Below are 9653 nucleotides of genomic sequence, written 5' to 3' on the forward strand. Positions count from 1 at the left end.
GTTCACTAGTCACTTTGTGTAAAACTTCTTGGCAGGCAATGTCTTATTTAGCAACTTTTCAGATACTACAGCAAAAAGTTAGTATTACAGATCCTTTTTTAAATTTTATTTTGCCCTTTTTTTGTTACAATTGGTGTGGTGAAGGCATAGCCAATTTTTTTTTAAATAAGGCTGCAGAACTAATTAAGCTGTGAAAGGTTTTCCCAGTTGTAAACCACTAGACACCAAAGTTCAAAAAATAGTCATTCTAGGCTTCATAATCCATTACTTCAGAGAAATTATTGTGATTTCATTAACACATTAATTTTGCAACACCAACAGCTCTCACAGATGGTGAAGACATGATCTACAATTCAAATATGACTCTTGTTTGCACAAATGCCTTTCCTTCATATGGCATTTTAAACAAGAATTAATATGAGTAATCTTGCCATAGCTATAAACAGATAAACAGATGTCAGATTTTTCAGTGCCTTACTTTTTTGACAGAATTTTACACACACACACAAAAACCCCCATTTTTGTCATTTATGTTAGTTCTCAAAATATTCTGTTGACAGAGATTTTTAGTGCTTTCTATAATCAGTATGTTGAGCCTAGGACCATGTCAGAATTTAGCTTTATATTATATGTGCTCCTACTTTTCCAAGCAGCCCCATATTATCTTGATGTGAGATGGCTATGCCTTTTTTAGAAAAAAAAAGACAAAGAATGTAATTGTGAAATGATAGCATTAAAAGGATAATTAATTTTAATAACTATTGGCCATATAAACAATTCAAAACAACATATGTCGGGCATTTGATTACTCATCTCATTTAACTCTCAGTTTTCCTTTAATACAAACAGTGGTGACATTTTAGAGTTTTCATTTATATAGCGTAAAGATATATACTTTTATCATTGTTACACTGTTTCTTTAACCAATGCAATCCCAGGGTTCTTGCTCCCTGTTCACCTTTGGATTATCTGTCTCTCTCTTTCCCCGGTTATATTCACCCACACATATCCCATTTTTAATTCATTCATGAACTTTACATCCTGTCTGGGAGACTTTTAAAAATCTCAAACTAAATGATTCTTTGAAAATGAAAACCAACCAAGTCAACCCCTGAAGTGTGGAAATTTATGGACCAGATTGTTAACTGGTGTAAACAGATGTAAAATGTAAGCCACTGCATTGATTCACACCAGCTAGAGAGCCTATGCATCCTGTATTAGTACATTTTTATATCTATTGCATTGAGCCAGACAATAGGAAACATTTCATTGCACGTTAGAAACGGCACACTCTGTTTGAAGCTGACAAATAAAAATTAAACTGCCTAGAAATGCAGAAAAGTAGGCTGGTAAACTCATGACAGGAGCATCAAGATAAAAGCCCTGAGCTGCAAAGGGGCTCCAAAACCTTTATAAAACTGTAATAGGATGGGAACTCATAGGGCTGAATCCTATTCCACTTTACATGCCCAAATGGCAGTTACCCAGCCACATAACTGGCAACTTTGGCATTTACACACAGTTTGTGACCCTGTTCCATCTATAGCGTAGAAGCATAAGTAATAGCCTGGCAGCCAGAGAAGGAGATAAGCAGAGACCAAGCTAGGGAGTGTGCGGCTCAGCAATATTTGGAAAGAAAGGAGCCCTGGGTTCTAGCCTGCACCCTTAATCCCAATGAAGTAACTTCCTCACTGCTCTTCATCTATTTTAGCCAATCAATATTAAATACCAGATGTGGTGGCTTAGCTTCAACAGGAGGGCTGGGGAAGGGACAGGTTAATGTCTCACCTGTGAAGAGGTGGTTAGACTGCTGTGCTAAGTTAGAAGGGCAGATTCAAACCTCCTCTGGGTGCAAGAAGCCTAGAATCTGCAGCTGCCTATGCTTGTGTTTGAGGCGGGGCATTTTAATTAGAGCAGTTCCCAAGCAGCTGCTCTAATTAAAACAACTTACCATCATGTGTATTAAACCCCTGTGCATTTAAAAATGGCCACAGGATGCTTTACCTAAACCTCATTCAATGAGGTTTAGTTAAAGCACCCCACAGTCATTTTACAATGCATGGGGGATTAATACACGTGATGCTGCAGCAACACTGCATCATTCTAATTAAAATTCAGAGTAGGCTCAATTACTTCAGTCTGCTCTGACATGTTCTAATTATGTATAGGCAGCGTGAGGATTTACATTCCTGGTATGGAGCAGCATACCAACAACAGCAGATCCTTCTGCATCTGCTCAGTAGCCACATGAATGCATATATGTCCAAAATGCACATTTAATAGGATCACAATCTGTGTGTAGTGCCCAGAATGGCAGCTATGTAACAAGGTAAATAAATGCTTAAGCAACTATTTGGATGTGTAAAGTGAAATAAGATTCTACCCATAGCAAATAGAGCAGAAGCAGGTGGATGGCTGCAAGAAGAGAGCTGAGGGCTGGACTTTTCATAGATCATCCTTTCTAGCCCTTCAGAGTTAGCACGCAACAATTCAGTAAGTGGGGGAGCACCCACTGAAAAGTGTACAGTGGGGCCAGATTAGTTGGGTACCACTACTTTAGTTAAACAGATTAAAAGAAAAATCTATTAAAAAACTCCTGGCCTCTTTTCTAATCATTTAATTGTATTGGTTATCAGTTCACGAATTCACTGCAATACTTCAGTGTTTTATTGCTCCATTCACTTGTAAATTTCAAATGGGACCCTGTGTCACCTGCAGATAAACAAATATTTTCTCCTCAGTAAAATATTTAGAAATCCCACTTTGAAATTCTCTTCTGATTTCTCATATTTTCAATAATTCATTGAGGCACAAGAAATTCTTGAGCCTGCCTGCCTCACTCCCTTTTTTGATCAAAGCCCATTCATTCAGTATATTTTATCACCAGATAAATTAAATTAAAGGCACAAAAGTTAAATGTAATAATTCTATTCCTGTGACTATCCTGGATGGATCAAATATCCAATAATAATCTCATTGATTTTGTGCAATATCTTAAAGTATGAAGGGTAAGGTCAGTGACCACTGGTTACGTTCAGAGAGAGAGAGAGAGAGAGAGAGAGAAAAAGAGTGTGTGTGTGTGTGTGTGTGTGTGACAGAGAGAGAGGGAGAGATCTACAGGTAATATTGCACCTTTGCATACTGTGTTAAAATGTAGAAAAACAGTCTTTCAAATGAGGGGGAAAATTACTGGAGGAGAAAAAAATGTCACTTAAGAATTAATGAATCAAGTCTGTCTTACAGGATTGATCATTTAAGATGAGGTCAATGAATTTATGATACAAATGGCTATATCACTACAGGTAATAAAATGGAGCAATATCATTCATTTTACATCTAACTAATGACATGCTCAGAGTAATTACAGATTTCTTCTAAGAGCCTATGCTGATTACTTAAGATGTGATAGGTGAAACATATATATCATTCAGTTCAATAAAATAACATTTTCCTATCTGTGAAACATACAACAAATGTAATTTTTTTTTAAAAAAAGACTTTCATTCTGGATACAGGCTGTATGTTGTTAGGTTTTGAGAGAGCGGTTGGTTTGTTGGTTGATTGATTTAGTGTTTTTTTTAACAAGCAGTGAGAAATCTTTTTGTCCATTTCTTCTGCTTTTTTTTACTGCATTACCTTTTCTTTTTACTGGGGGGGAGTTAAATTGCTGCAGAATGTTTTGTAATAGTTATGGCCAGCATTTGCTTCTGTAATGCTTATGCACAGGAGTAGCCCTCTTAGATTCAGAAGGATTATTCATGTGAGTTAGTGCTACATGATCAAGTTCTTAGGGTCTGATCCAATGTCTGCAGAATAGTGCAAAAGGCTCCTGCTTATGTTAATAGGCTTTGGATCAGACTCTTAGTCCACATTCTGCTTGCACTGAAATCAATGGGATTTTTGCCACAGACCTCAAGAGCATCAGAAGCAAGACCAGAATATTTTCTAAGGAGCTGCCTGGCCCTCTACATGATAGAAAAATCAGTACCTAAAATTAACAAAAGGAATTCAGAGGAAAATACTGAGATGATTATCCATGTAATAGATCAGGCTTCTCCCCTGCCCCTACTCCAAGCTACACAAAACAGCCTTTTCTAGTTGCATTTTCTGACTGCAAATTTCAAATGAAAAGGGATAGAGAAATTTGTGCTTAGCAAAGGATGTGTGATAAAAATTTGGGAAAAGAAGAGCCTCCTTTAGTAAGGCACTGAGTGCCCTCTAACTGCCTTCATCTTCCTTTGAAGAACCTTGCAGTATCAATCCCTAGATCCAGCTGAAATATTTCATATCACAAATGTGAAAACTTAACACCTGAATGACAGAAAGATCAGAAGAGAGATAAATACAATATCCCATTCAGTTGTAACATAACAACCCTCAAGAAGATTAAATTTACCTAACTGGGGCATGTCCAATTCTAAACAAAAGAACGAACATTTCCTTTAGTACATTTAATGTATTTATATTTTAGTGGCTGGTTGCCAACGTAGTACTTATAAGCTCAATGGCTTGATATCATTCATCCTTTATCCTGTGAAATGTGTAGCAATCTACACCACTAGACCACTCAGAAGACACTACATCAGCAGAAATATTACTCGTTTTTGATACGGGAACACCAAAAAAGCCCAGACTGTGGGATCCTATAACGCTTCCCGTCTTGTATTTCTCCAGTACAAAAAGAAAGCTATTCAGCTGAGCCTTTATTTTGATAGAAACATCCAAAGTGGAATCCAAAGTTTGCCATGAGGTTACCCACACAGGCACAATGTACACATTCTGCTAAGCTTAAAAGGAAATGCATATGGCTCTGGGCCTGGAATAATTAATACTTTAATCAGGTGTCAGATGCCGGAGTGAGGTTCATCCATTAATGTAGCCCACCAGTAACCTCTGAGCAATAATCTAGTACCAGACACTATTTTATTAAGGAACACATTTGCTAAAATCTCTGCCTGCTGAGAAATTTGCATTAGCCTAGGAGAAATCAGGCATTAGCAATACTCAGACAACACAGTCACAATAAAAAGCATCTCCATGCCTATCCAGCACTGTCACAGAATTTTTGGACCCACAACTTCCCCTTTGTAGAGAAAAGAAAAGGGCCAGTAGGGCAAAGATTATCCTCCTTTCTGCGTCTCCAGAAGCAGACGCTGAGTTAAAAAAAACCCTTCCCTTGTGTTAACTCCAGTGGGAGTTTGCCTAAACAAGGACTGAATCAGACCCTCAGATTCAGGCCCTTATCTCAACATACCTAGAGCAAGTGGCTGCAAGCTACTGAAGGAAAATAAAAATCATGCATCAAACTTTACATTTACTAATTACTGAGAACTCATCTCTCTCTTGTACCTTTCTTTTTTCACAGGCTTAGGCTAAAATTTTGGCTTCACTGAAGTCTATGGAAACCTCCTCGCCCCCAAGGGATTTAAAGGGAGGATTTCACTCAGCAATTTTAAGTCCCTTGGGGCAAGAACTGTCTTCATGTCCTGTGTGTATAGAGAGTGCCTAGCGCAATGAGCCGCTATCCGTGGTCAGAGCCTCTAGAGAGGATCTGCAATTTAAGCAATCACTAACAGTAATATTTAGAGTCTGCTTCAGCAGAAATTCTCACCTACAGGCTTTGTAAGTCCAAAGCCACAGAACTGCCTGCTGGACAGGCTTTGGGCAGACTGCCTCACACATCTCTACCCAGACATGGAACTTCTCACTTGTGCCTGCTAGTTTCATCCCAGCCTGACTCCATGTTGTGCTCCCTACTTGCCCCCCTACTACTTCCTCCTCGCCCCCACCAACCCCCAGTAGGATGTTCTAGATGTTTTCTCTAAATAAGCTCTAAGCTAAGTCAATTTTCCTTTTGACCTACAAGAAATACCTTCCCAGGCAGCTGGGTTTCAGGCAGGAGCAACAGACCTTGACACACCAATTTGTCCCTTCTCATTAAGTTGCTCAATAATCATCCTGGAAACTGAGTCTGCCAAGTGCTGCACCAATTTATATATGTACCCTGCAGACTTCCTAAATCCCACCTGGCCCAGTCCCATTCCCTCCCATTTTGACCCATGGTTGTCTTTCCTTAAACTCAATCAAGGTCCAAACCCTTCCTTTCAATCTCTGCCAGTGCTGCCTGGAACATACCCCTAGACTGTGCCAAAGGAGACAGAGATAATCTCTCCCTCTTCCAGGTGCTGGAAGAAAGGGAGATAAAGCCACCACCCCTGCATCCACACACATGCATGGGCACTCTCTTTCTCTCCCTCCCTCCCTACAGCCAAGATGGAGTCTAACACACCAGCCATACATTTTTCAGCAGGGGAACAAGTTTTTTAAATCCTGCCAATACTACAACAACATAGAAATTAGTAGATGGCTCGAAATGAACAGAGACATATTCAAGTACAGGGGTTTCTACAAAATATTCAAATGGGCCATGATTAATACTGCTACATATAGTTCAATCATCCTTCTTACTTTCCTGTGCATAGAGAATATGTGCTCCATTGCAGAACCAACTTTCAACCAGCCACAGAAATGGAGAAGTCTTGCCATGGAATTTAGGCAGAGAGTGCCAAAGACCACAAAAGGCCCCAACCAGTGGACTTCAGGGCTGTGTAAGCCCTGGAAGGCTGTGGATGATACCTTCACAGTAGACCATCTGGAACCCAAACTGGTCTCCTCTGATAGACAAAAAAAATAGACCTTTGTACTCAGAAATAGTGAAGCAATTGCAAAGAAATTGCCATGCACAGTTAAAAAGAAAACAGTGTGAGCTGTGGGATGTTTGTGGGGAGGAAGTCCTATTTTGTATGTGAGGGGTGTCTGAGGTGCTCTCCATAATCAGCACCTAAGAGGTCTCCAACCCCCAGATAGAACAGAATCATTGGAAACACCATTACTTTTATAGAGGTATCTACTGACTAAAATTGGTTTTGGAGGAGAGGAAAGAGAAATCTTTGGCATAAAGGCCCCTTTATATTTCTCCCTGAGGTCTGTCATGGAGGGAAAGTCCAAAACAGAAGCAACTTCTGGAGACTAAATCTATATATCTGCTACTTAAGGCATCCAAATTTAAGATTTACGTGCCAAAAGATGCTTAAAAACATCACTTTGCTGCTTTCTAGTCCTAAAGCCTTTTTCCTGTCTCCTTGATACCCATGTCTGCTGGTGGCCATATCCAAAAACAATGACGTCTTGACTTGGTCAGTGACCTCATTCACAATGAAGCCTCAGCAGTGTTTTCAACCTAGCCATTCCTTCGCTAGTCTTTCCTGGGGGACTAAAGGAGGTGGGCAGCCTGAGAGTCCTTTCAGAGCACCTAGTGAATCAGGCCATAAAACAATGGAGACCAAATTTCTCTGGAAATGCATCCTCTGTTACAGCCCAATAATGCTCAATCTTTTGGCCCCATAGTGGGACACACGGCCAATCCATGGGCTGGACTGGCTCCCACATACCAGTCAGGGCCGTGTTGTATCTGCATAGCCTTGCATGCCTGGATTGGGCCTGTGCCACCCTTACGCGGCTTTAAGTGCTCGGATCCAGGCCATACTGCCTGCACCTGGCCCTGCACACCTTGATCAGGGTCCGCACCATTACTGCCTAGCCCTAGGCACCAGGATTGGGCCCCAGGATGCCTCCATTGGGCCCTGTGGTCTCAGAACGGGTCCTCACTGACCCCACCCAGATAGGGCCTGCACCACTCCGAGTCAGCCCTGAATGCCCTGATTGAACCCCAAGCTGCCCTCATCTGGCCTGGCACACCTGGATTGGCTCTGTACTGGTGTGTGTGTTTAATCTATCCTGCAGGACCTTGCCATCCAAGCCACAGGGCTCCCCACTGGCTTGGAAATTTGGCAACTAGGAAGCAACACTTAACACTGCCACCACTCCCCCACCGCCAGATTTTCAAACCTGGAGAGCCCTGACTGCTGGATCAGGCCCATGGGCTAGGGGTTGAGCACCCCTGTTATAGCCAAAAGCCCAGTGGTAGCAGTACTCAGCCAAGAGGTGGAAGAGCTTTATTTTTTTTTGGCAGAGGGGATTTATAATCTTGTCTCCTACTTCCTCTGCGATTGCCCTAACTGCTGGATGTTCTAGAGTGAGTCTCTCCCAAGTTTCCCATTTTCTTATTTATATAAATAATTAAATGCTTACTGGAAAAGAAACTTGACCCTAACACCTGTATCCCATATGCTGTTTCCTCTGGGTTGTACAGACCACGTCTCACTTCTTCTCTTTTTCTGGCCTCTTTTAATAATAATTCTGCATTTTGTTCTGTACCTTCCCATTCCCTCCCTGGACGATTCCGCCATCAGAGCTGCAAGCTTCAAGCTGACTTGGAAAGATGCTGTTTAACCATTGGTACACAAACAAGCAGCAATTTGACATTAAGATCATCCCAGGGAGGTAGAATTCCCTTTTCACATTTTCTGACTCAGATGAAAAATGAATATTAAACAGTGTGAGCTAGGGCACTTTCATATTTGTCAACTGCTATTTGCATAGCTTCATCCAGACATATTGTGTAAGAAATAGAGCATGTGAAGGAATCATGGCCATCTCCAAGCTCCACTCAGAAATGCTGACCTGGGTGAGGCAGAGGAGAGGAAGAAGAAATGATTATTGCTGACCCAGAGATACTGGCATACAGATTCAGGGAGTTAATACAAATCTGGGATTTTTATTAGTTTTAACTGTCTTACTCTTTTTCAGTGAATGCATTTATTCTGAAAAGTGAGTTCTATGTATATACATACCAAAAGTGCTGGAATTTCAGCTCTCCTATGTACTGGCAGCCTCTCCAGGGGCAGTGCAAGGTTTCCCCACTATATGTGTGAGTGAGTGTGGACATCTTCAGTAGGAACCAGACAGGAAACTCTACGCCTGTGTAAACTTTCAGTGTCCAAGGACCTATGATGATTTATGTTAGCTATGTTGTTAATTTGTGTAATACGATGAGGTAGTTGGACGTATTTGTGACGAAGCATAAATGATGTCTCAAAAAGTATTTGCCTCCTGTAATGCTATTTCATTTGATATTTTTTCCTACGTGCAGATTTTGCCTACTCAGTCACATACGAATTATTATAAGAATCAGAATAAGTGGCATATCTGCTCAGCGCTGGCATGTAACCCAATAACTCCCATAGTGTAACTAAGGCTGTGTGTACACTACAATTATAACCAGTTTGCAGAACCTGGCTTCAACATGGTTGTAACTGAGCCTTCTGACTCAGTTGTAATTGCAGTGAGAAGCAGCCTAAAGCCCTGTCAATACCAGTGACTGAACAATGCTAGCAACACGCATGTTCAAAAACAGTTGTTTAGAATACTTTTTCATACATGATAACTATTTTCCAAAAGGGTTATTGCAAGAGACTGAAACAGGCTTTCCCTGTCCATTGTGGTCAGGGATTATATTTTAAAATAACCAACTATAAACTCTGCTACAAAGTAACCCAAATGCAGATGCTAGCACAGGTTCTGAATGTGATTATAATACAGTTTATAGCTACACTAGGGGCATTTTTACATGTGCTCCAAGAGGCACAGGGTGAGGGCTTGTCTGAACGTGGCTTATGCCACATCTACCATGCACTGGGAGCGGGGAGATGATGCCCGTGTCAGCATGCCCTGATGTCATAGTGACATCACAA

The 9653-nt window shown here is 40.9% G+C and overlaps 1 protein-coding gene across 4 annotated transcripts in view; it reads right to left on the reverse strand.

Annotated features, from left to right (window-relative positions):
- SOBP (sine oculis binding protein homolog) overlaps window positions 1-9653 on the reverse strand; it is a 203009-nt gene that overhangs the window by 17459 nt on the left and 175897 nt on the right. The window lies entirely within an intron of this gene.

Source organism: Gavialis gangeticus, unplaced genomic scaffold (genome assembly GCF_001723915.1).
Source record: "Gavialis gangeticus isolate Ggan-Ray unplaced genomic scaffold, GavGan_comp1, whole genome shotgun sequence".
Lineage (NCBI taxonomy): Eukaryota > Metazoa > Chordata > Crocodylia > Gavialidae > Gavialis > Gavialis gangeticus.